This window comes from Meriones unguiculatus, chromosome 9 (assembly GCF_030254825.1).
Source record: "Meriones unguiculatus strain TT.TT164.6M chromosome 9, Bangor_MerUng_6.1, whole genome shotgun sequence".
NCBI classification, from domain to species: domain Eukaryota; kingdom Metazoa; phylum Chordata; class Mammalia; order Rodentia; family Muridae; genus Meriones; species Meriones unguiculatus.
This window is the reverse complement of record NC_083357.1, coordinates 34354523-34381863: the sequence shown is the minus strand read 5'-3', so window position 1 is coordinate 34381863 and position 27341 is coordinate 34354523.

Genomic DNA, 27341 nt, shown 5'->3' with positions numbered 1-27341 from the left:
ACAGAATAAGAACTAAAATGTAAGACTCAAAGCCCTGAAATAACTAAAATGACAAAAAACAAAAACGATCAGTAAGTATGCTTTATGACATTGCACTGTGTGTGGAATCTTCAGATAAGAAACCAAAGTACAGGCAAAATAGGTGGGGACAGACAATCAAGGCTGCACTAAACTAAGAGACTTCCGCAAAGCAGAAAAGCAATGCACAAAATAGAAAGACCCTCTAGAGTGGAGCAAGACCCCGGAGAGTAGGAGGAAACACTTGTAGAGTGGAAGGAAGACCCTGTAGAGAAGGATAAAGACCCTGTAGAATGGGAGGAAAGCTCAGAGTACACACTTGAGAAGCATCAATGCTCAGGAAACAAATGAAGCATTAAAATTATAGTGCATTTTCATCTAACCTTCATTAGAATGACCATTAAATAAAAAAGAAAACTAATGAATATTTGAGAATAATGGCAAGATAAAAAAGCTCACATTTAATAGTCTTAAAACTTAAAACAAAAATTATGAAAATATGTGGAGACTTTTCAAAACATTAAAAGTAAAATTACCATATTATTCACCAGTTCCACTAGCAGGTTCACACCTCAAGGAAATAAAATTCACTACTGGGAGAGCTATTTAACTCCACGGTAATAAAAGTATTATTTCTAGTAGCTAAGAAATGCAATGAAAATGAATGAACAAGGAAAATGTTTATATGCAAAATACAATAATATTCAGCAGTAAAAATGAAAATCTGTCCTTTTTGACAATACACATGGCCCTAGAGTACTTTACATTAAGCAAAATGAGTCAGACATTTAGACAAACATTGCATGAGAGCCATCATATGTAAAGTTTTTAACAAGTTGTTCTCTTATTAGTAGAGAGTAGAACAGTAGATCTTTGATCTTGGGAAGCATATGGAGGAAACACAGAGGACATCGAGGGGCTGATCAGCTATCGTGCTCTGGCACACTGGAAGTTACAGGTCACAATAATGCTTTCTTTAAATGAATAAGAGAATTGTTTCCTTTTTATATTCTCACAAAAATAAAGGGCACGTGCATGAGAAAAAAATTGTTAAGTGCCCCACTTCAATCATTGCAAAGTGTGAAAGCATAATTTCTATACCGCAAATAGCAAATATGCACAACTACTATACCATGCAGGGAAAAGAAATTAATATATTTTAAAGAGTTAGGAACAGACAATGCAAGTCCTACAAAAAGATGGATATCTGGCACTAACCCATAGAGGCAAAGGAGTCTTCTGAAATGCCAGAGTATGAAAGGTTGCCAAGAAAAGTGCAGTTGGAGGTAACGGATCCATTCAGGCAGGCCCTAGGTTGTGCACAAACAGTAAAATCAGCAAACTTGAGAAAGCAACACAAGAATGACATGCCCAGAGCCAAAATAATCACATGCTGATTAATGAATGTCCAAACAATATAAGCTAAGCTAATGCTGAAAATTTATATTTTGTGCTTGCCAGCTGCTAGGAGTACAAAGGAGTACAACACTGAAGAAAATAAACAAGAGTTTTGGTTCCATGCTGTTTTAGTTTTAAGTAAGTGGAAGTAATAGCAGTATGACCACAGATGTTATTTATGTTCTTATAGTTGTTTTTTTTTTTTTCAACAATTTTAAAATCTGAAGGAAACAGTAGGCTCTTATTAAGTAGCAAGAACACTTTAGCTTTGCCACTCAGGTTGTTTTTATTTGAAGGAACTATACTTTAGCTGACTTTTTTTTTGAGAATTTTCAAATTTTATTGATTTATTCACTTTTCATCTCTAGTGCAGCTCCCTCCCTCCTCTCCTCCTACTCCCACCCTCTTATCTTCTTCTCCTCAGAGAAGGAAAGCCCTCTTCACCAACCCACCTCAGGACATCAAGTGGCATCAAGTCTAAGCACATCTTTTTTCCACTAAGGCCCTACAAAGTAGCCCTGCCAGGGGAAAGTGACAGAAAAGCAGGCAACAGAGTCCATGTTAGAGACAGTCACTTCTCTGATTTCTGTGGGATCCTTATGAAGACTAAGCTGCCCTTTTACATATATGTATGGGCCTAGGTCTAGTCCATGAATGCTATTTAGTTGGTGGTTTAATCTCTGTAAGCCCCATGGTCCTTGTTAAGTTGAGTCTGTTGGTCTTCTTGTGGAATTCTTGTCCCCCCTGTATTGCTCTATCTCTTTCATAACTCTTTCACAAGACTCCCAGAGCTCTGCGTAATGTTTGGTCCTGGGTTTCTGCATCTGTTCCAATCCACTGCTGGGTGAAGAATTTTTATTGTTCAATTTTCCTCCACAAAAATAATGCTGAGAACTGAGGGTTCCTCAATAATAGGAACAGGGACTATCTCTGACATGAACTCATGGGCTGGATCTTTGATCACCTCCACCTGAGAGGGGAGCAGCCTTACCAGCCTTACCAGTATACAGAAACAAAGAAGCCAGTCCTGATGAGACCTGATAGACTAGGGTCAGAAGGAAGGTGAGGAGGACCTATCCTATCATTTGATTGGGGGAGGGTCATAGGTGAAGAAGAGGGAGGGAGGGTGAGATTGGGAGGGGATGGGCAAGGGGGTTACAGCTGGGATACAAAGTGAATGAACTATACTTAATAAAAATAACATTAAATTAAAAAGTAATGCTGAGATTATGAGTACTTCTCACTTAGGAATTTTGGAAAAGTAATATAGAATAGATAACTAACTGTTATCTATAGTTACATGCTTCAGATTCAAATCTGTTTCTTTTGGATACACTAATAGCCTTGATGATAAACATTTTATTTCTTAAAATTATTACAATAATAACATATATGAGCACCATTGAGAGGAGCAAATAATACTTACCAACAAACTAAGTAATACAATTTTAAAACTGTGGTACAGAGCTAAACAGAGATTCTCAACAGAATGGTAGAGAAACAGTTAAAGAAACGCTCAACATCCTTAGTCACCAGGGAAATTCAAATCAACATGAGTCTAAGAGCCTCAAACCCACTGATATGAACTCAATGGCTGGTTCTTTGACTCCCCGCCAAGGGAGGAGCAGCCTTGCTAAGCCACAGAGGAAGACAATGAAGCCAGCCCTGAAGATACCTGATAAGCTAGGGTCAGATGGAAGGGGAGGAGGACACCCTTCTCAGTGGACTTGGAAAAGGGCAGGGGGGAGATGAGGAATGGAGGGTGGGATTGGGAGGGAATGAGAGAGGGGGCTATGGCTGGGATACAAAGTAAATAACCTGTGATTAATATAAAAAAATTATAAAAAATAGGCAAAAAAAAAAAAGAAAGGGGCACCCTCCTGCATTGTTAGTGGAAATGTAAACGTGTACAACCACTTTGGAAGGGGGTAAAAGAGGGAGGGAGGGTGGGAACTGAGGGAGGACTGAGGGAGAGGGTGTATGCCGCCAGGAAACAAAGTGAATGAATTGTAAATAATAATAATAATAATAATAGAATTATAACTTCATCCACCAATGTATGATACTACTAAAAAAAGCCATCCATGTAGTTATGTGTAAGCAGTAAAGATAAAGACTGAATAATGACAGTTATCATATATGAGATATTAGTAATGTACTAAGGACTTTTTTTTTTTTTGCTCTATTTGCGGTCTCTAGTAAATATGACTCTTAAAGGAAACTCAGCTGTAGATGTGGTGTGCATGATTGATGCATAGGGTGGGAGCATATCTAAATATTAGCAAAGCTCAAGTACAGAAAATAAATGATAGCTGAAATCAAAGACTTTAAATTTAATATTTTTCAGTTTCAATCACATATAATACATCTGGTCACACTCATCCTTCCACTCTCTTACCATCTTCCCACCATGACCACTCTTCCTTTTCTCCCCACATGTGCCCATCCCACATATCCTTATGCTTTGACTTTGTGATTTACTGGACTTAAACATGGCCACACACATGTTGGACAAGTGTTGAGCTACTTCACTAGCTAAACCACTGAAGCAAGACTTGCTGTTCCTTGGAAGCCCTTTCCTGCCACTAGCTCCCTGGTGTATTTCTGAGGCCCAGAAGCTCCTGCCCTGTATGATAAACTAGTTAGGGAGCCAGTCTTTTATAGCACCTTTGTAGACAACCAAATCACAGATGCTATGAGTTTATGACTACTGTGGTCACATGGGTGTAAGATAGCATTTCAAGGCTTTTCCCCAATATTTATTCATATTCACTCATTTTTATTCTCTCTGCCCTCCTCCCTCTCTTCTTGTGTGTTTGTGTGTTTGTGTGTGTGTGTATGTGTATGTGTGCTTGTATCAGTGATCAACTTTTAAGAGTCAGTTCTCTCCTACCATACAAATTCTAGGGAAGCAAATTCAGATGGACAATCTTGGCTGCCAGCACCCTGAAATGGGAAGCAACCTGTCTGGCCCAAGATGGATTTCTTGACTATGTCTGGTTTAGCTGTGTGGTCCCTCAAACTTCACATATCTTTACCATTGTACTTGCTGGGTTCTATAACAATCTACTTGAATGATGTTTCCTGCATTGCACCAAGGGATTAAACAGAACAGGTCTTTTTTTTTTTTTTTTTTTTCTCAATGCAGTTTATTCAGGAACCTTGAACAATCATCTGACCCTGGGGAAAGCCAGCCCACAGCTTAAATAGCCTCTGGGTAGCCAACCCCAGCGTGCCATGTGGGCAATGCAGTTAGGTCCACACACATGGAAGCAAGCCAGATCCTCAGCCTTAGCCAAATGTGGAGTTGTTTGTGACAGAGAGCATTCACCATCGGGAAGGTGGAAGGCGGAAACCAGCTCCATCTTTAGGGCTCGGCATTACGCAGCTCTCTACAGTTCCCCTTTTTTGTTTTAGACACATCAGGCAAGAGTAGAGGTCTGATCTCTGATATTAGAAATAAATGTCTTATTCACTCCTATGCATATTACATCCAAAATAGCTTACTTTAATATCAAGAATATAGGTATTCAATAAAATGCCACTGAAAAGGAAGAAATAATGTGGTTTTAAATGCAATCATTAAGTACATAATAGTGGGGTGGAAAAGCAGACAGTCACTGAAAATTAATAACAGTTCTTATTCATCAACTACCTGAGTGAATCACCATTGTGACCATTTGAATAGATTTCCAATCTAAGGCAAATTCTTTCATCAACTACAGGAGTAGGTCAGATATTCAGGCAATTTTCTGAACAATGTGAACCTCATAAAAGTATTTTATTTCTTCTCTGGAAATTTCTTTGTCTCCCCTTCTAATTGTACCTTGTTCACTGCTTTTTTTTTTTTCTTCTGAAGACGCTTATTGAAAATAGAGTCTTATGTTTGGTAAACACTCTCTACCAGTAACGTGTGCCCACTTCCCATCCAAGCCTTGTTTTCTGTGCGGAAACTTTCCTTGGACAGATGCACTGGGTTTCCAATACTTCAAGTGTTTAACAGCATCACTAAGTTATCCCATTTTAAAATTTTGTTGTTAATTCTTTAATTCTTCAAACTCCTGCCAGAGCCAATGCTCAATATAGGTCCAAAGATTAGTGAAAAAAAAAAAGTGAATTCTTCCTGTTTCTTCCTATAAACTCCTAGTACTTTAGGTAACATGTGGAGGAGAGTTGATAAAATTGTCAAAATTTCAGTTAAAACATGCACTCATGTTTATGATTATTATTTCACTGACAAGTGAACTGGATTCTGAATTATCTAAGATACACCTCAAGGCATATCTGTGAGGGTGTCACCAGAAACATTTAACTGAGAAGGAAAGAATCACCCTGGATCTGAATAGCAGAATCACAAGGCTTATGGTCTTAAAATGAAGAAAAAAAGCAAGAAAAGAAGATGGCTGAGTACCAGGTTTCATTCCTTTTATTCTGCCTCTTACTGCTGCTACCATACCCTCACACCCTGATGAAGTAGAAGCTCCTAAGCCTTCATTCCCTGATGAAGTATGTACTACCATGCTTTTGACATTAATGAGTCATATTATCATGCCTTTATACCCTGATGAGCTCTATTCATTCTCAAACTGTGAGCTAAAAAACCCTTAAGCCGACAGTTGCTCCTGTCAGTTATTTTATGTTAGTGATGAGAATGATGATTCCATCCCTCAGTTATAGATGCAAACCCCAGCACTTTGAGCAGCAACCCTGGGCATTCCCTTACTCAAACATGGGAAGTGTGATTGGTGTGAGGTTTTCCTAATTCCCCAACTCCTTCTTCTGTTAACATCCCCTACAGCTGTTACTCATTGGTTCTCTATATAAGTTTGGCACAAACACAGTTCTGGACACTCCATTTTCCATGCTGTGCACTTGCCACACAGGAATATTATATATCTAGCCACAGGAAATGGAGAATGTATGGGATTCTATCCACTCACTCTTAATTGCTTTAAAGTTCCTACGCTGTTGTCTTCTTAAATACCCACAGGGAAGAGATCTGCAAATCCAATGCATAAGCATGCCCAATCAGGTAACAATGTTGCAATTTTCCTTTCTCACCAGACTCCATATCTTTATCAGTGAAAGCCAGAAAATACGGAAGAGTAGGCAGATTCTTAGAAAACCTCTGTGTGCAGCTTTAGCCAGGATGAAGCCCCCCCTTCTTCCTCCCCTCCTATTTCTTTTCCTTCTCCTAGCCCCTCAATAATTGGAGATTCACTAATATGGTTTCCCCTTAGTAAATAGTATTCATTTACCTAAATTTTTATCTGTACATTAAAGAGAACCGAATCTCCTGCCTTACAGTGTGGTTATAAAATGAACTAAATTCATAGTTAACTATGGATTTCTTAGTCTATTACCTGCTTCAGAGAGAACACTCAACAAATATTAGGTGTTATTATTAATATTTATCAATACTTTTCATTTAGTAAGAAAAATTATTTCTCCACATATTCTCCCCATGAAACAAGTCTTAACAAGAATGCACATTTCCAGTGATGTCTGGTTATCAAATTATTTTCTGTCTTTAGGAAGAACATAGGTATTAATTTCTAAGGTCCAGTAGCTGGATCTGATGACATTTGAGGGGAACAGCTGTGTGTTTGACTTGTATTTCCAGGCACAGTCCATCACTGAGTTGTGCCAGGAGCTCCCTAAGGAGCTAAAGCAGAAACAATGGCTAGTTCTACTTTTCTTATGCAGAACTGAGCTCTTTGTCTAGGTATACTATTTCCCAAGTGGGCTGGGCTCTCTTACATAACTAGAAATTAAGAGAAAGCTCTGTAGATATGCCCAAAGATGGTATCCCATTAGGAGCTTGACACCTGAAGCAAATTTAGGTCCTTGATTTGCTCTTTTTGAGGCCTATTCTTCTCTGTTCAGTTAAATATTGATACTTAAGCTATACTTCCAAAACAACAGAAAATTAGTATTCAATCTCCAGTAATTACTTTGGAAAAGATCATAAAACCATCATTTTATATCTACCGATAAAAGGAAATTAGTAATATTTTTAAAACAAAGGCATTGGCAGCAAGCATGAGTTTAACACCCCATAACCAGCATTTACCCATTACTTTTGAATCATAAATCATATGGCAAATTACACAGAAGTAAATCCTTCAAGAACCATTAAGCAGCACAGCTGATTTTTCACCTTAAGTACACAACGTACATTAAAAACTTTTCACTACCAAAGAAATAAAGAAAAATCAAGCATGAACCAATCACATTTTTTTACATTAGAAAAGTAATTTTATTAATTTTAACCATAGAAATTTAAGTTGTCTCTTTTTTTTAGGATTTTTAATTTATTTTTTATTTATTACAATTTGTTTACTTTGTATCCCAGCTGTAGGCCCTCCCTCAACCCTCCCAAACCCATCCTTCTTCTCTCTTCTCCTCCCATGTCCCTCCCCAAGTCCACTGATAGGGGAGGTCCTCCTCCCCTTCCATCTGACCCTAGCCTATCAGGTCTCATCATGGCTGGCTGTATTGTCTTCCTCTGTGGTCTGGTAAGGCTGCCCCCCCCCCTGGAGAGGTGATCAGAAAGCCTGCCACTGAGTTCATGCCAGAGACAGTCACTGTTCCTATTACTAGGGAACCCACTTGGACACTGAGCTGCCATGGGCTACATCTGTGCAGGGGTTCTAGGTTACCTGCATGCATGATCATTGGTTGCAGTATCAGTCTCAGAAAAGATCCCTGGGCCCAGATTTTTTGGTTCTGTTGTTCTCCTTCTGGAACTCCTGTCCATTCCAAATCTTTCTATCTCCCCCTTATTTCATATTTGCAGGCAAATGGTGGGACCTAGAAAAGATCATTCTGAGTGAGGTGTCCCAGAAGCAGAAAGACACACATGGTATATACTCACTTATATGTGGATATTAGACATAAAATGTAGAATAAACATACTAAAATCTGTACAGCTAAAGAAGCTAAGCAAGAAAGAGAACTGTGGCTAAGATGTTCAATCCTCATTCAGAATGACAAAGAGGATAGACATAGGAAGAAAGAGAAAATAGGGAACAGGATAGGAACCTACTGTAGAGGACCTTTGAAAAACTCTACCCAGCAAGATGTCAAAGCAGATGCTGAGACTCAGCCAAAAAGCCTCTTTTTTTGTTCTACTCTTATATTCTTCTTCAAAGAATCATTCATTCTTCTAGGAAAATAAAAAAAAAAATCATAGTCATTTTTTAAGAACATTGGGAGACAGAAGAATATTAATGATGTAGTTAAAAAAAAAGAAAGAAACTGTTTACTGTGAGAGTATTTTGCCATTCCATAATTAGTTGAGATAAAATAACACCTCATCATATTAAAAGACAGGAAAAAATGACATAAAGAATTAATTAAGAAAATAAGAAGATATTATGGAAAACAAAAATGGATACCAAAAAAACGAAGATTTACGTTGTTTATATGGTAAGTTAAGCATTCCTAAATGACATGTTGCATAGGGTGTTATAGTACAGACACAATGGAATGGGTTAAAAATATTAAAGTGTTCGGTCACTATTGGTGATACTGTCAACACAAATCAAGTGAAAGAGTAATTTGGCTATGAAGAGAAGACTCAGACTGACCCAGACTCAAAGACACTGGCTTCTAAGCCCTGCTGAAATGTTTTTGTTGTTGTTGTTGTTGTTGTTATTTTGTTTTGTTTTGTTTTATAATTGCTAACCCTCCCTTTCACTCCTTACACTTTCATTCCTTGCTTAAGACACCTAACACATGGTCCTATAAATGAAGGCAGAAGTCACAACAAATGGAAGCAATAAACAACTTCTGAATGCAGAAACAAAAACTTAATCTAAAATCAAATACAATAACATTTTAAATGGAATATAACAAAACAAATATTAAAAGAAGAGCCAAAGAAACAGCACAATAAACATAATCTAGACATAGAAATACACATATTCACACACAAAGAAATCCCAGTAAAGTTAAAAGTAGAATAGAGACAAAGATTTTCTGGAAAGTCTCTCCCTTGTTGCATCCCAGGAATTCATTGAAGAGGGTTTGAATACATCCAGGACTCTGTATTGAGCTTACCCAAAACACCTCAGTTTGGATTTGAAACTACAGAATGTTGTGAACTGCAGTAGACTTACTGTACAAAGCTTTCTGCTTTTACAAAACATGCCTACACTACAAAAACCAAACATTCTCCATTTTTCTACCATCATCCCCCAGAGATATATCAAAATCAGCATGTCTTTGGATTGCAGGTGTTTGGATATTTGATTTCTTTAATTTCCATTTCAGTTGCTGACTTGAGCTTCATTAAAAATCATTCCAATACACAGGGTGATAATGGTTGAATCTCTCTCAGAAGATGAAATAAAATAGACAGAGGAAATGGTTAACAGAGAGACCAGGATAGAAGACAAAGTGCTGAGGAAAATGAGGATGTGGATTAGATATGGGGAGACGAAGGGCAGGAGGACAGAGACAAGAGAAACCACTGTAAGTAGCATCTCTAAGACAAGCTCTAGATCCAATTCAGGGTAGGCTCCCAAGAGTATATAGGAGTGACTATATATGAGAGCCTTAGTAGTGGGGGTCATGGAGACTAAAGAGGCCAGACAGGACTCTTATTGGAAAGAGGGGAATACAAACCCACCTACAAAAACTTCGACCCAAAATTTACTTTGCCTACAAGATGCGCAGGGATAAGATACAGCAGAGATTGAGGGGAGGTGCAACCAATGCCTGGCCAAACCTGTGACCCCACCCAATGGGAGAGAGCCAACTCCTCACACTGTTAACAATACTCTGTTATGAGTACAGAGAGAAGCCTAGCATAGCTGTTCTCTGAGAGGCTCCACCCAGCAATGGCTCAAATCAGATGTTGAGAGTCACAACCAAATAGTGGGCAGAGTGCAGGAAGCCTCGCAGGAAGCCTCATTTAAGAGTGGAAGGAAGAATAGAAGGACCTGGAGGGAATAAGGACTCCACAAGAAGACTTACAGAGCCAACTAACCTGAGCCCAACAGGGCTTTTGAAACTGAAGCACCAATCAAGGATCATGTATAGACTAAACCTAGGTGTTAGTATTTTGGAACAAAACCTGCTTCTGCGTTACCTAGCAATTTATGATGTCATCATGTATTGCTGGCAGATGGCCACAACTGGAAGGTGTGGTTACCTTGCCCCTTAAAGGGTCAACCCTACATGTGAGCTCTCTCTCACTCTTCTTTCTTGCTCTTCTCTCTTGCCCTCTTGTTCTTTCTCTCTCTCCCCCTCTCTCTCTCTGTCAGCACCTCCCCCTCTTTCTCCCCATCATGTCCTGCTCTCCCTTCCCCACCTTCCCTCTCCATATCCACCTAATAAACCTCTTTCATAAAAGATCGTTGACAGACTCATCTTTTATTAATACATCTAACATTGGTGCATGGCTGGGAAAGGGTCTCTCCTGGCTTTCCTGGGACCCCTTTCGGACTCCTGTAATCTAATAGGACCATGAACGGTTGCAACCAATTTTCTCTGCTCTATACCTAAAAACCTCCACTTTTCTCTCAACTGCCCTCATGCTCGCACACAGCTGTGCTGCTCTCTCTAGGCCCTCCCTGGTTTCCCCAGAGCCTCTCTCCCCAGGCTTGGATCCTTGTGCATAGGACCCGGCTGTCTGCAGTAGCTGCCAGAGACACGATAGCTGCAAGGCTGCATCTGGACCCTTCGGCCCCAGCAGAGCTGAGTGTTTGGCGGTGATAGTAGGAGCTATGCCTGGGTCCTCTGGGGGGCGAACCAAAGGGACTGTGTGTGTTTGCTATTCCGGTGCCGAGCCCTGGAGATTCATGCCATGCTAAAATCAACTTTAAAAACTAGGCACGCTAAAGATGAGCATCTCTGTTTCTCTGCCATTCTATATTCCTCTACAGAGAATTCTCTGTTTAGCTCTGTACCCCATTTTTTAATTGGATTACTTGATTTATTGCTTTTTAACTTCTTTAGTTCTTTATATATGCTGGATATCAGCCCTCTGTCAAATATAGGGTTGGTGAAGATCCTGCTATTGTCAGACCTAGACACAATATGCCTTGTTGCCAGACTCAAAAAGGTAAATAAAACCTTTACCATCCCTTTAGTTAGCTAAAGGACAATAAATGTTCATAGCAGTCTCAACTATGTCTCATGGTAAATAACTAAATACAAAGGTCCCTCTCAAAAAATATTATTTGAGAGTCTTAAAAAAGTGTCTTAAGGTCGGTAAATACAAGTTATACATATTTGAGATTCTTAAAAATGCCTTAATATTGGTAAACGTAAGTTATACATGTTTGAGAGTCTAAAAAGGTGTCTTAAGATTGATAAATACAAGTTATACATGTTTGAGAGTCTAAAAATGTGTCTTAAGGTTGATAATGCAACTCATGAATGTTTGAGGGTCTAAGAAAGTGTTTTAAGGTTGGTAAATGCAAGTTATAAAGGATACAAGGTCTAAGGTGACTTAACGTATCTTAAGTAGGTAAAAAGGCTTAATATTTCCTCCTGTTGCTATGCTACTGTTGTATTGACTGTCCAGAGCTTTGACCTTTATCAATAGAGCTCTAATTTATTAATCTGACTCTGATACAAAAACATTCCACTATACCATGTACTACTATGGTTCTAAGCTCAAGATTGTATACTAAAAGCTAATATCAAGTGAGTTTCCCTTTTACTTCATAAAAGGCTTTGTCTTCAGAGCTCACCTTAAAAAATACTTATGCTATTAACACAAATATGTATGTCTACTCTTTTTCTACAATGTATATTTCAATGCAGAGTACAATTGTGATACTAACATGTCTAAAGTTTTATCTCCTTCTTAAAATTTAAAAGTAATTCTTGTAAGTTGCAGAAAGTCCACCTAAATCCATCTCTCAGGTCAACTGGACTCCAGATGAGTACTGCACTTACTGCCTATCTCAAAAGGTGGGACTCCTCCCCTTTTGGGACTTCCTTTCCTGGCTACCAGACTGCTATTACTGCATGCAACACTTCATGCAACACTTGCTGGACTGGTGAGTTCTCCTTATTGAACAGCCACTAGATAGGTTCACTCCATTTTTTCAACATAAAATGCCTGTCTTGGTAGGGGAAGCTTGACCGCAGAGCTCTGGCAACTTCAAACTATCTTTTGAGACAAAGGGATCCCCTCCCCCCCCCAGCCATAGCCTTAACTGTCTGGGGTTGACCCTCTATGCTGACCTCCATTTTAGAGCCCCACTCTCCCTTGGGAGGTATGTCCCCACTCACACATGGTTCCTTCTCCCCCTCTCTCACTCAAGGAAAGACCTAGGGCTAGGCAAACCATTGTGCCCTCTGCTGTGTCCTACTGGGCATCTGTGCCCCAGTCGCTGGCCAAAAGCTGACTATTGGACCAGGTAGCACCTTGAAATCTGACCATTTTGTTGCTATAATTCTCTCAACCCCTTTCATGACAACCAAGAGCTTCTTCCAATGAGACTAAATGTATATACTTTAACTTACCTTATAAAAATCAGCCCAAGTTTCTCATTTTTTAATTATATAAAAAGGGAGGAATGCTAGTATTTTGGGACAAAATGTGCTTCTGGGTTACCTAGCAACTTATGATGTCATCATGTGTCACTGACCGGGTGGCCACACCTGGAAGGCATGGTTACCTTGCCCCTTAAAGGGACAACCTGACATGTATTCACTCTCTCACTCTTCTCTCTTACTTTTCTCTCTTACTCTTTTCTCTTGCCCTCTGGCTCTCTCTCTCAGGGCACCCCCCTTCTCCCCATCATGTCCTGCTCTCCCTTACCCCCTTCTCTCCCCCTTCATATCCACCTAATATACCTCTTTCATAGAAGATTGGTTGACAGACTCATCTTTTATTAATACATCTAACACTAGGCCCCCTACACAGATGTATCCAAGGGACAGTTTGGTCTTCATGTGGCTCCCCTAGTAAACCTGACAAGGACCCTATTGCTTGCTTTTGGATCACTTCTGCTGGAGGGGCTGCCTTGTCAGGCTATAGGGGAAGAGGATGTGCTCAGTCCTAATGTGATTTCATGGGCTGGGGTAGGTTGGTGGGGAGGGGCTCCCCTTTTCTGAGGGTTAGGGAATGGAAGGAAAAGAGAAGAAGGAGGAAGGCTCGGACCAAGGGAAGAGGAGGGAGAGGCTACAATTGGAATATAAGCGAATCACTTACTAACTTCTTACTTACTAAATTAATTAATTAATTAAAATCTTTCCAGTGAATCCCGCCTTAGAATTAGGCCCCAAACATATTTCTGCCATTGTATACTACATATTTTTATGAAGTGGAGTTCTCAGCAGTGACTATTATAAAATCAAAATATTGATTACAAATATCAAATATTAAGTATTACAAATATTAAAAGTATCAAATATTAAGCTAATATTTAACAATTTTCTTTTTGTGTGTACAGGTTATGTATACAGGATTAAAAAAATGCACCTGACTTTTTCCATGCAGTTCTTTACTTTTTACTTTTTCAAAGGAAAGAACATAAGAAAATTTGCTTTTGTCTTTAATAAGTGGTAAAATTGTTTTTTGATTTATTGTTTGATCTATATACACCTACTTTATATACTGATAACCGCTGGTGTCAGAGAGGATCTCAAACAGTGGTCACCAGCTGAAATATTTAAGAACACCTGCTTTAACAGATACTTTTGTTACATAACTTCAGATATGATTTTGCATTGTTTTATATTGTTGTATGTAATATTACACTGCATTATAGTGTATTGATTGTATAAACTAATGAGCTACATATTTTGACACAAGCAAATAACATCAATCATTATTTTTATTAAACCCACTTTAGTATAACAAGTGATAACTATTTTCCCTTTACATGGCTGAAGAGACTGCAAACATTAGAGAGTTGTGGTTTTGAATCCTCTTGCTTTTATGGGACGTGAACTTGGTATGTAGCTCAAGATGACCTAAAACTTGAGTTTATTCTGTGTCAGCTTAAGGTTCATTAGGATAACAAGGGTATGCCACCAAATCTGATTCTGCTTTATCTCAATGCACATTTTTTTTTCAGATTAAGAATTTATGATGAAATAGAAAGAATTTTCCTAACTGGAAAGTGACTTTTCTTTTTGCTTTCCATGCTAATGTTGAATTGGCAATCTATAAATACCCATCACTGAACTGACAAAGCATCCCATTTGGTATATTTAAATTTGAAATATATTACTATGAACTATAGGTGTCATAATGTACAATGAGTCAAAAAATAGCCCTTTTTCTCAATTGAAGTACCATATCTTTGACTATCACGATTGTCCCATCACCATTGTCCTTCACCTATAAACAACTTCTGATAATTACCATTGTCTACTCAGTGTTTGATATTTTTAGGTTCTAGACATCCATGGGATCTTAAGGAAATCTGTCTTATTTACTGGTTCACAGATTTGAGGTTTATTTATGTTGTTGGAAATTATATAATTTCCTTCATGTTACACTGAGGATATTCACAATTGATTACTCCACTACAGACTACACTTTTAGTTCTGCATCTTGGCTTCTATAGAACCATGCTGGAAGGAATGTAAGTTTAGCTAGCTCTTCAACATACTCTCTTCTTTTGGCTAAATTCTATATCTAAACTAGAATATATGTTATTTCTCTCATTGGTCATTTTAACAATGATCAGAATGTTTTCCTTAATGGCTATAGTAGGACCATGCATGGATATAACCTAGAACCTCTGCTAGGATGTAGCCTGTGGTAGCTCAGTAACCAATTGGTTTCCCATAGTGAGGGAACAAGGACTATTTCTAACAGGAACTCAATGACTGGCTCTTTGACCTCCCCACCCCCCAAGGGAGGGGCAGTCCTTTTAGGCCACAGAGGAGGGCTTTGCAGCCAGTCCTGAAGATACCTGATAAAACAGGATCGGATGAATGGGGAGGAGGTCCCCCCCATCAGTGGACTTGGAAAGGGGCAGGGAGAAGATGAAGGAGGGAGGGTGGGATTGGGAGGGAATCAGGGAGCAGGATACGGCTGGGATACAGAGTTAATAAAATATAACTGATAAGAAAAAAATAAAATAAAAAAACACTAAATGTACAGAACAAAGAAAGAATATTAAAAGCTTCAAGAGAAAAAAGGTCAAGTCACTTTTAAAGCAGACCTATCAGACTTACTCTTGATTGCTCAACATGGACTTTAAAAGAAAGAAGGCCCGAGCAGAAATCTTACAGACACTAAGAAACCACACATGGACAAAAGAAGATATTAAAAAGCAAATTTAAGCAATATCTATCCACAAACCCAGCCCTACAGAAGATACTAGATGGAAAACTCCACACAAAGGAGGCTAACTATGTTCATAGCAGGTCTATTTGTAATAACCAGAAACTGGAAACAGACCAGATGTCCCTCAACCAAAGAATGGATAAAGAAACTAGGGTACATTTATACAGTGGAATACTACTCAGCTATTAAAAAACAAGGAGATCATGAAATTTTCAAGCAAATGGATGGAACTAGAAAAGATGATCCTGAATGAGGTAGCAAAGAACCAGAAAGACATACATGGTATGTACTCACTTATAAGCGGATATTAGCCACATAGTACAAGATAACTATTCTACAATTCACAGACACAAAGAATGTAAGAAACAAGGAGGGCCTAAGAGAGGATTCTTGAATCTCACCCAGAAGGAGAAATAGAAGAGTAAGCAGAAGTAGTTGAAGAGTAAGCAGAAGTGGTTGAAGAGAGGGAACAGGATAGAAGAGGGAACACTGTGGGGAATGAAGGTGGGGATCAAATATAGGATGAGTGGGGAAAAGAAGACAAAGGGCAGAGAGAAAAGCTACCCTGGGCAGGCACACCTCTTAGACAAATCAGAGACCTGTAACAGGGTGGGCTCCTGGGAGGATATGGCTCTAGCAGAAACTCTTGGTGTCAGAGGTAGTAGAGACTGATGAGGACACCCTCTAACCACACAAGACTTCTGGTGGAGAGAGGGGAACATGAATCCACCTACAAAAACTTCCATTAAGAATTTAACTTGCCCTCTTCTGTGGCCTGGTAGGGCTTCTCCCCCCTCAGGGAGAGGTGATCAAAGAGCAGGCCAATCAGATTATGTCCGAGGCAGTCCCTCTTCCCATTACTATGTAACCCACTTGGACACTGACCTGCCATGGGCTACATCTGTGCAGGGGTTCTAGGTTAGGGGAGGGGCATGCATTCAGAAATGAGAGGGAGGGTGGGATTGGGAGGGGAGGAGGGAGAGGCTTATGAGGGGATACAAAATTAATTAAGTGTAATTAATAATAATAATAATAAAAGAGAAAAAAATTTTAACTTGCCTTCAGAACATGTAGAAATTAAGAGGAAGCAGACATCAAGGGAATGTTCAATGGATGCCTGGCCCAACTTGAGATGCACTCCATGGGAGAGAGCCAACCCCTGGCACTGTGAATGACATTCTCATTTGTGTTGCAAATGAGAGCCTGGCATGGCTGTTCTCTCAGAGGCTTTGCCCAGCAAAGGATGGAAACAGAAACTGAGACTCACAGACAAACATTGAGCAGAAAGTAGGGAGCCTTGTAGAAGAGTGGAGAGAAAGACAGAATGACCCATAAGGGACAAGATCTTCAAAAGAAGATCAACAGTCTCAACTAACCTGTGTTCAGAGGGGCTTGAGGAGACTGAAGCACCAAGAAATAGGCATAGACTAGACCGAGGCCCTCTACACATTTATACCCAATGAGCAGCTTAGCCTACATGTGGGTCCCCCAGAAAGAGGATTGCTGGCTATCTCTGACATGGTCCCTGTTTCATGCCTTTCGATCACTTCATACCGACATGACTGCCTTCCAGAACACTGTGAAAGAGGAAGTTCACAGTCTTAGTGAGACTGGATCTGCTGGCTTTGTGGGGGACGGAGTCTCCCCTTTTCTCAGGGACAGGGAAATGGTTTAGCAGAATGAGGTAAGGAAAGAGAGAAGGGTCTGGGAGGGGAGGAGGTAGGGGGTTACAGTTGAGATGTAAAATGAATAACTAACTAAATAGAAAAATAAGATAAAGTAAAAATAAACAAAGCACAATAGGAACCACCCCCAAAATAACTTTGATTTTGATCATGATTTAACTATACATTTATTTAGAGGTAAAATTATGAAGAATTTTCAGTCCTTGTGAGCTTTTTACATTTATTGTAAGAAAGTTCCTTTTGTCCAACACATTTCTTAATAAAATTACTTCATGGTACATTAATTAAATTAGTAGTACATTATTAAGTGGAAGGCTATTTTATAAAATTTTATATTGTACTGAATATATATTAATTTTCAAATATATCTTTTATAATTTAGCATCTTATTAAATTTTACTTCTAGAATGCTTTAATTGATTTTATATATAGTTTGCAAATAATTCTAATTTTATGCTATTATTTAGGGCAGTTACACTCATCATACTCCTTCACTATTTTGTTATTCCAAACTCTGTGACTCATTTTAGACACTGATCTTTGTATCATCGGTCTCTTTGTTTAATTGTTTTTGTTTGTTTGTTTGTTTTCTTTATTGGAAATATTGTCTCTGAGTGATGTGAAAGGCTTTTTTACAAATCTAGTGACAGTGAATAATTTATACTATTGGTAGTAATCTCAATATAGAAAAATAAACTTTAATTTTTCTGATATATTTCTTTCTATTTGTTTATATTTCTTTTCTCACACCATATTTCAAAGTTTTAGGAGCATAAACATGTGGAATTTATAAAGTCAGCTGACAAGTCATTAACCTCCACTAAAGACCACCACGTCTACATGCTTGCGTGCTTGCTCGCTTGTCTTCTGGGGAAAGTGGAGCATTTAACTTTTCCTCCGCCACATTTCTTGAAAGTTATGTAAATTTTAGTATTGGTTTTCAACTGACTAATTTTGTCCTATCAAACTCTTTTTCAACACATCCATGATTTCCTACTTCATCATGCTTTTAGCTATATAGTATGCTTTTGTAGGGATGGGGAGTGTTTTGTTATTATGAAGTAAGGAATATGGAAAGTTTATCACTTGAGCATTAATATATATAGTGTATTCTAGCTGTTCTTTTTTAAACATGTTGAATAAAAGTCTGAAGAGTTGTGCTGTTATATTCAATATTTACTGGATCCCATTTGTTGAAACATGTAGATTGTAAAATGGGTCACATGAAACTTTAGAAAGTTCTACAGTTTTAAATTTGAAAGTCATATGGCCATGTTTTCAAATGGAGGCATAAATTTTGCTTCCACGGAAAAGGATTTTCTGCATTTGAAGTGATATGTCTATGCAGTGCTTGTATCAAGCCAGGACCCACTACACAATGCTGCCATCCTGCTTTCTGTGTTGATAGCTGGAAGTTAACAAAGCATCTGCTGGAGTTCTATTCTTTCCCCAGCAAATTTTAAACTTTGGAAGTTAACAAAGGATCTGCTGGAGTTCTATTCTTTCCCTAGCAAATTTTAAACTTTATTTTTTTTTCTCTTCTGAGAATTTTTATTTCTCCCAAATTGTCAAAAAAGAACCTTCACCCCCCTTTTCAGCCTCATGCTGTGTTTCCAGCTGACGCTGGAGTAGGTACTTGCTAGGCAAGAGTACTCTGACCATTCTGACCTTTCAGAGGAAGCACTGCCTGCTGGTCCACAACCTTCTTTCCTGGCACTTTCTCCTTCTTGGCCAGAACTTTAGCTTTATCAGCAGCAGCTTCTGTAGTCATATTGGTACCCTTAGCAATAGGCACTTCTTCCAGAGAGAAGCTTTCAGGATAGCCATTCTTTGAAGTTTCTTGACTGTGTTTATGATTATTCTGTCCCTCATTTTCTTTGACTTCAATGGGTCTCAATCTTCTTGCCCCATTTGGTGGCTGACCATTTCATACTGTATCTGTCTTCTCCGAAGCTTTTTGTTCATACCTCTGGTGGGCATTATGTGCGAATTTGAAGATGAAGCCACTGGCTTGTAAGCCTTTGACAGGCATGGCCTGTCTCACAAGACTACAAGGTCCACCCTCTAAAGCCCTGTTCTGACCAATAACAACTACATCTGAAACTAGGTTTCTGGATTGAGGCCTAAAAGAAAGAAAGAGAGAAAAAAAAAAAAAAACAAAACAAAACAGCAACCAAGCCACATGTATCTCCTGAACTCCTTGTGAATAGTGTTTGATGGAGAATTTCATACATATATACAATAAAATATCACACACACCCCTAATTTCCCCTCTCTAAATCCTCATAAGCATTTTCCCCAACTTCATTTAAGTACCCTTTACTGCAAAGTAAAAGGTACTTTACAGTCCACTGAGCCCAGTTAGTGCTGCCCAAATGTGCAAGAATCTTTAAAAATGACGCAAACGCAACTAGATTAAGCAAAATGCTACTGAATGATGAATAAATTAAAAGAGGAAATCAAAACAGTCCAGACAGAAAATGAACACAAGTCTGCTGTGTTTATACTGTTGACTTTACTACAATTCCATTATTCCATAGGTGCAAAAACAGTGATAAAACAAAATTAAGACATAATTTTATGTAGAAGCTGCTATAATTATCCCAGTTCAAAATCTTCAAAACATTTACTGCTTGCATTATTTCTGTCCCAATTTCCTTCTTTCATTTTCTATGATAGGACATTAAGTTAAATTATACAGTGGCAGCCACCTAACTGTCTTACCTGCTGTAACAGTTTCTGAGTGAGGCAGAGTGAACAGAGTGCCTGCTTGTTTCTCACTTGTGCCTGCTTCCATTTATTTTTTTTATATTTAACTCATGTACCATTTGATAGTCTTGCATGTATATAAATCCCTCCAGAAAGTGTCCACTGAATCTCCCATACATGCTCTGTCCTTTATTTTCATGTATCATTATAATTTCATTACTCTGGGGAGAGCAAGCCTCATTGTTATGACATCCAGGATTCAGAAATCCATAGCAAAGAAAACCTTTGCCACTTTTGACTTAACTCCAATTTTGTTCTTGACTCTCTTTAATTAGTGGTCACAATAATTCCTAGTTTAGTCTTTCTCACTTTCTCCCACAAATTTAATAAATTATGTCTTTCTTTTAATTTATAAAGTTCAGATATTATTTGTCCTGCTACTGAAACTGATACTTTCCCCTGAGCCATATGGTAGGTAGATTGCTTTTTGGTCAGCACCGTCCTTTCAGTAATAGTACTATTACAGCTTAGCAAACTGATGGCAGGCAAAATAGCAGTGAGACTTAATTTCCACAATGGATGACTATTTCTCCAATTTCATGCACTGTCTTTTCTGCTAACAGAGATCTCTGCAGATATCTCCCCTAGATACCCCAAAGCCTGTTGTGACCACCAGCTTGTTGATATTAAATGTGTATCTCATTGCATGATCCTTAGACAAGCAGCCATGGCTAGGTACTCTGTGTTTCCAGTGGAAAACCACTGAGGAAGAGAACAAGAGGATGGAACATAGCCACGTGTTTTATCAGTAACTCCTTGGTCTTTGAGCTATAAACACCAGTCTAAATCTCTACTGGAGGTTCTTCCAGTGTCTTCTTACCTGTTTATTTTCATCCAGGTTAAATGTTCAGTCAGTGACTTCCTATCACTTGGTTCAGCACATATGTCCTTCATCGGAATTTAGTGCTTATTGATATTTTTACTTAATAGTTGGTTACTTTCCCCTGCACAGATGTAGCCCAGGGCAGTTCAGAGTCCAATTGGGTTACATAGTAATGTGAAGAGGGACTGCCTCTGACATAATCTGATTGGCCTGCTCTTTGATCACCTCCCTCTGGGGGGGAGCAGCCTTACCAGGCCATAGTAGAGAACAATGCAGCCAATTTTGATGTGAACTGATAGACTAAGATCAGAAAGGAGAACCTCCCTTATCAGTGGACTTGGGGAGTGGCATGCAAGCAGAGGGAGGAGGGAGGGTGGGATTGGGAGGGGAGGATGGAGGGGCTTATGGGGGGATGCAGAATGAATAAAGTGTAATTGATGAAAAATTTAAAAAAAGGGAAAAAATAATTTAAGAACCTTAAATGACTTTCAAAATTGGAGGAAAACATGGAGTCAATTGGCATGGAGCACGCCTCGCCCCTGGGGGCAATGGTCTCCTGAAACTACTCAGACCTAGGACACCACCACTGCTAGTTCTAGAACTGATGCAGGATGTTCCAACGAGGGGGTTAAGGCTTCTCATAATATTTCCTATAAGCCCACAGCTGTTTGTTTATATTCCCCATTTTTATTCATTATTAGCCAGATAGAGCCAAGTAATTGTGGTAATGATACTTGCCTTTTTGCCCAATGCTGGAATGCTAGTAAATTTAGGTATGCCCTGGTTACTCGCATGCCTCACTGGGTGCTTGTGCCCGTTGATGCCCCTCACACTATGACTCTCTTCAGACAGAAAAGGGATCTTGGAACTACAGCCACCATTGTTACTGCCATCTCATTGGCGTCTGTTGGAGCTACCACCGTGGCATTAGCCATGAGTCATACTGGGCAGACTGCTCAGACCCTGAATAATCATTTAGCCAATGTAGCTCATGCCTTAGTTGTACAAAAAGGAATTAATGCTCAACTAAAAGGAAGCTCGATGGTGTTCAATCAGAGGATTGACCTCGTGCAGGAGCAAATTGATACCCTATGGCAAATTGCTCAACTTGGCTGTCAATGAAAATATGCTGGACTTTGAGTCACTAGCATATAACATGAGAATTTTCCTGTGCTGCAAATCTGTCTAAACAATTGTCGAGCTATATTTTAGGCAATTGGACTGGAGAATTCGATACTACGATGGAGCAGCTGAGAGTGGCCATTGTCACAGTAAATTCTACCAGAGTGGACGCAGGACTAGCCACAGGATTATCATCATGGATTGCTGCAGCCATGAATCATCTGAAGGAATGGGCGGGCATGGGAGCGTTAGCAGGCCTTCTGGTGTTGGTCTCCTTGGTTTGCCTGTGGTATATATGCAAGATTAGAGTCTCACAACAGCGTAATGCAGCCATGATCATTCAGGCCTTTACAGCCATTGAAGCAGGACAGTCTCCCCAAGCATGGTTGGCTACCATAAAAAGCTAAAATGTTACGCTCAGGATGCGAGGCTAAGCACTGCACTCAGGGTCAGCCACTTTGGACCCAGAGAAGAGCATGTCTGATTGCATGCGGGTTGATGCCCCAGGTCCCGCCTCTGAGAAAAAGGTATCAGACGGGTCTGATGCTCTTTGGGTGGATGACACCTAAATGAACATTGGTACAAAGTCCCAATTTATTTCTAATAGAGATCAGACCTCTACTCTTGCCTGATGCGTCTAAAACAAAAAGGGGGAACTGTAGAGAGCTGCGGAATGCTATGCCTTAAAGATGGAGCTGGTTTCTGCCTTCCACCTTCCCGATGGTGAGTGCTCTCTGACACGAACAATTCCACATTTGGCTAAGGCTGAGGATCTGGCTTGCTTCCATGTATGTGGACCTATCTACATTGCCCACGTGGCATGCTGGGGTTGGCTACCCAGAGGCTATTTAAGCTGTGGGCTGGCTTTCCCCAGTGTCAGATGATTGTTCAAGGTTCCTGAATAAACTGCATTGAAAAAAAAAAGTTGGTTACTTTATCTTTGGGGAAAACAAATTAAGCATACTATGTGGATATCATAATTATGACCATAAATATGACCCTTTTACAGTCTTGCATACATAATATTAAGCATTGACTCAGAAAAATTCTACTGGGTAGATTATTTTTGTTGTGTTAGGTTGCAGGACACCATAGAAATGTGTCAACTTTACAGAAGGTGAGTGCAACTTTATCCATATAACTCACTCATAACAGTAGGTTTTTATAGAATCTCTAACATTAAGAGTCTTCAGCATTAAATAATATTGTTACAGACATCTTCCACTAGATAGCTTCTGAAGAAAAAACTGTTCTTAGGAATCTTCAAACACAAACACACACACACACACAACACACCAAACACACATATGCACACATTTCCTTCTTTTCATATCCCTAATTGTCTTGAAGTATATATAATTCATTTAAGACAAAATAACATAAAACATGAAATTCCAACTGGGTTTGGAAGCTGACATGAGTGATCTAGGTACTTGTTGGTGTGCATGCTAGCCAGCATTAGCTTCGTCTTTCCTCACTGCAACAGCAACACATTGATGAAAAATCCTAGCCTGATAGAAAAAAATATTCAAAATAAGGAGGTAAGATGAGAGTAAAAAAGTAACATTTTAACATCTCTCATGAAGTTACTTAAATGCAAAACTAAACTAATACCACTATTTGCTTCTATGTTTTAAAGGAGTGTTCATCATATCAATTCCAATTTTTGATTACAGAACAGAGGAAAGGCTACTCATCTGTGTGTGTATACATACACACATGCACACAAATACACACAATGCACCCTATCATACATGCACAACCTTTCTCTGAAGAATATAATTGGTTCAATGTTTGCTTATGGTTGATTAATTTCTTGATTGTGAGGAAGCCTTCACAATGCTAATGGAGGAGTCAATATGCCATAATGAACATAGCAGGTATTTTGGAATTGCACATGAGTCTTTCTTGTACTTAAGAGAAAACTGCAAAGTTCTGATACTCTTTCAGAGCCTAGGTAAGTTACGGTCAAATAGAAAATTTCCAGTATGTTGAGGCTTAATGTTTGGAAAGGCAAAGGTGACTTTACAGAAACAAAACAAAACAAAACAAATCAACAAGCTTAAATTCTTTTTTAAACAGATGAGCTATGGAACCTATTATTCAGCATTATCCTATGGATAGAGAATAATGAGAGAGCTAGCTTTACATACATCTAAAGGTGGTTATCTGTATGAAATATATATCAAATCAACTAAAATAAACATTTCTCTGTATGAGCAAATACTACTCATTGTATATACATCTATGTCTATCCATATATAACTATGTATTGATAGACATCCTTATATGGGTGTATGTGTTTATGTATACATGTATATATACATATATGTATACACACATACACACATATTCACACACACACATATATATCCAACACAAATTTTAATAAATTTATTCATTTATTCATTTCACATCCCAAGCACAGTCTCCTCCCTCCTCTCCTTCGATTCCCACCCTCTCACCTTTTTCCCCCCTTACCCCTCTAGATCTCCTCAGAAAAGGAGAGGCCCCCTTTATGAACAGACCTTGGCCCATGAAGTCACATCAGGACTTAGTACATCCTCTTCTACTGAGGCCATGCAAAGCAGTCTAGCTAGTGGAAAGTGATCCAAAGGAGATAACCCAGTACATTTCAGATATGACTCATGCTTCCCTTGTTGCATGAAGACCCACATAAGCACCATGCCCATTAGTTACATATGTATCATGGGCCTATGTCCAGTTCATGCATGCTCTTTGCCAACACATAGAATGATGTGCATTCTAATTGATTTCAAATCTTGGTTATCATGAAGAATGAAACACAAAAATGGAAGTATTTGTCTGCTCACTATTGTCTGATGACGTTGATTCTTTGATGATGTACTTGAGGAAAACACAAATAAGTGCAGAGACAAACCGTCTTCAGTACTGAAAGATTTAAAATTATCAGACTGTTTATACACAATTATCAGCAGACAGGATGCAAACTGAATGAGAATCACAGTATTTCTTCTTTGAATAGCAAGGCAAATCTAAACTTTGTATGTGACTAAGATGGCTCCAAAATAGTCAAGGGAGCCCTGAATAAAATGAAGAAAGCTGGAGCCATTGTACTATGTTTCTTCAAATGATACAATCAAGTTGTAGTCACCAAGTAGTATAACGGTATCAGTATATAAAAAACACACAGACAAAAAAAAAAGGGGGGCCCTAAAAACAAAAACAAAGTATTGACATTTTCAACAACATGGATGAATTTGGAAAATATCTTAATAAATCATATGAGCTGAGGACAAGAGGACAAGTTTCTCATTATCTCACCGATGGTGAAATTTAAAAGCACTGAGTTCATAGAAGACAATAGAATGATCACTGCCACAGCCTAGAGGTAAGTTCATTTTTTAAAAGAGACGTTGGTCGCCATCTAAGATCAGAAAGGAGAGGAGAACCTCCCCTATCAGTGGACTTGGGGAGTGGCATGCATGCAGAAAGGAGAGGGAGGGTGGGATCGGGAGGGGAGGAGGGAGGGGCTTATGAGGGGATGCAGAATGAATAAAGTGTAATTGATGTAAAATTAAAAAAAAAGAAAAGATAATTTAAGAACCTTAAATGACTTTCAAAAGTGGAGGAAAACATGGAGTTAGTCAATTTACATGGAGCACGTCTCGCCCCTGGTGGCAATGGTCTCCTGAACCTACTCAGACCTCGCACACCACCACTGCTAGTTCTAGAACTGATGCAGGATGTTCCAACGAGGGGGTTAAGGCTTCTCATAATATTTCCTATAAGTCCACACCTGTTTGTTTATAACCCCCATTTTTATTCATTGTTAGCCAGATAGAGCCAAGTAATTGTGGTAATGATACTTGCTTTTTTGCCTAATACCGGAATGCTAGTGAATTTAGGTATGCCCTGGTTACTCGCATGTCTCACTGGGTGCCTGTGCCCGTTGATGCCCCTCACTCTATGACTCTCTTCAGACAGAAAAGGGATCTTGGAATTACAGCTGCCATTGTTACTGCCATCTCATTGGCGGCTGTTGGAGCTACCACCGTGGCATTAGCCATGAGTCATACTATGCAGACTGCTCAGACCCTAAATAATTTTTTAGCCAATGTAGCTCATGCTTTAGATGTACAAAAAGGAATTAATGCTCAACTAAAAGGAGACTTGATGGTGTTCAATCAGAGGATTGACCTCGTGCAGGAGCAAATTGATACCCTATGGCAAATCGCTCAACTTGGCTGTCAATGGAAGTATGCTGGACTTTGTGTCACTAGCATACAATATGAGAATTTTTCCAGTGCTGCAAATCTGTATAAACAATTGTCTAGCTATAATTTAGGTAATTGGACTGAAGAATTCGATACATGATGGAGCAGCTGAGAGTGGCCATTGTTACGGCAAATTCTACCAGAGTGGATGCAGGATTAGCCACAGGATTATCATCATGGATTGCTGCAGCCATGAATCATCTGAAGGAATGGGCGGGCATGGGAGCGTTAGCAGGTCTTCTGGTATTGGTCTCCTTGGTTTGCCTGTGGTGTATATGTAATATTAGAGTCTCACAACAGTGTAATGCAGCCATGATCATTCAGGCCTTTACAGCCATTGAAGCAGGACAGTCTCCCCAAGCATGGTTGGCTACCATAAAAAGCTAAAATGTTACGCTCAGGATGCAAGGCTAAGCACTGCACTCAGGGTCAGCCGCTTTCGACCCAGAGAAGAGCAAGTCTGATTGCATGTGTGTTGATGCCCCAGGTCCTGCCTCTGAGAAAAAGGTATCGCACGGGTCTGATGCTCTTTGGGTGGAAGACACCTAAATGAACATTGGTACAAAGTCCCAATTTATTTCTAATATCAGAGATCAGACCTCTACTCTTGCCTGATGTGTCTAAAATAAAAAGGGGGAACTGTAGAGAGCTTCGCAATGCCGTGCCTTAAAGATGGAGCTGGTTTCCGCCTCCCACCTTCCCGATGGTGAGTGCTCTCTGTCACAAACAACTCCATATTTGGCTAGGGCTGAGGATCTGACTTGCTTCAGTGTATGTGGACCTATCTGCATTACCCATGAGGCACGCTGGGGTTGGCTACCCAGAGGCTATTTAAGCTGTGGGCTGGCTTTCCCCAGGGTCAGAAGATTGTTCAAGGTTCCTGAATAAAGTGCATTGAGAAGAACAAAAAAAAAAAAAAAAAAAAAAAAGATCAGAAAGAAGGAGAGGAGGAGGACCTCCCCTATCAGTGGACTTGGGGAGAGGCTTGCATGCAGAAA